Source organism: Crocuta crocuta, unplaced genomic scaffold (assembly GCF_008692635.1).
Source record: "Crocuta crocuta isolate KB4526 unplaced genomic scaffold, BGI_CrCroc_1.0 scaffold723, whole genome shotgun sequence".
Taxonomy (NCBI): domain Eukaryota; kingdom Metazoa; phylum Chordata; class Mammalia; order Carnivora; family Hyaenidae; genus Crocuta; species Crocuta crocuta.
Window position 1 is genome coordinate 747085 of NW_027531551.1, and position 1346 is coordinate 748430.

Sequence of the window (1346 nt, forward strand, 5' to 3'; positions counted from 1 at the left end):
ACATGGAAATAATGGACATACCTTGCCTGTTCAGTTTTGTGATGTTTTAAAAATAACTTTAAATATCAAAAGCTGGGATTACAGTGTTTGTTGATGGGACAAAGGACAAGCACAAACCTTGTCTATCTCTATCAATCATGTAGAGCCTGATAACAATCACATGTAGAAAAGCACTAAATTCTATACTACTCCTATCTGTCTCTGGTTTAATTTCATATGTATAACAATTACCCTTAAGAAAAAAATGCCTACATTTTAGATCATTGCTCTTTTGGTTTGTACTCTTTCGGGAGTGTCCCACTCTTGATTTCAGCTCAGGTCATGATCTCAGTCATGAGATCAAGGAGTCACCTCCGAGCCCCATCAGGCTCCATGCTGGGCATGGGGACGGCTTCAGATTCTCTATCCCTCTGCCTTTCCATACTTTCACTCTCTCTCTCCCCCTCCTTCTCCCTCAAAAAAATGGATTTTCAGGTCCTCTCACCTGAGTTACACACACAGAGGACAGTTTGAGATGAAATGGATTCTATCTTAAAAGTATCCTCAGGCAAACCATCAGAGCCAACTCGTCCCTTCCAAAATTGGGTTTCAAGGTCTTACCTTCTTTAACGCCTCTTCTGCTTACTTGTGATCAAAGAAATTATTCCTGTCTCTCATAGTCCAGAGGACCCAGATAGAGAAGCCATTTAAAAGTTAGTTCTTAACCAGTATAGAAGGTTGACCTCCTCAGCTATCGACTTGCCTCAGTTGGATTCCATGCCATTCCTTCTATCCGCAATTGGTACTGGTGAACTCCCTATCACCTGAGAACACTCCCATCATTCCAGTCTCCTCTTAGTTGCACTTTCAGTGCTTCTTGTCAATTTCCCCCCCACACACACCTACTAAAAAAAAACATTATTAAAGGTTAAGGTCAAGTTCTATCTATTGCCACAAAGTTTTCTTGTCTACTTTGCCCCATGCTGACCCTTCTGACTCCTAATTCTTATAGTACTTATTTTCTGTACCAGTAACTTTCTACTTCTCATAGTAAGTTAACCATTATTATTCAGGGCAGAGTTCTAGATTTTATACATTTTATCATCCAAGATGGTCTAAAATTGTGCTGTGGGTACGGTACCTTATTTTCTGAGTTATATGAGTGAATCAGACACAAAAACATTTTATTGAAAACATCCCAAAGCACTGTACATTCAACAATGACACCATGGTTCTCTGCTCCAATGCTGATTTCATTATCCCAAATTACATTTTTTTCTATTATGCATTTTCCCCCAGTTTGCCAGTAGGTGGTCTTCAGTTGCTTTGTTGGCCACTCTGATCGTTATAAAAAAATGTCAGCAGGT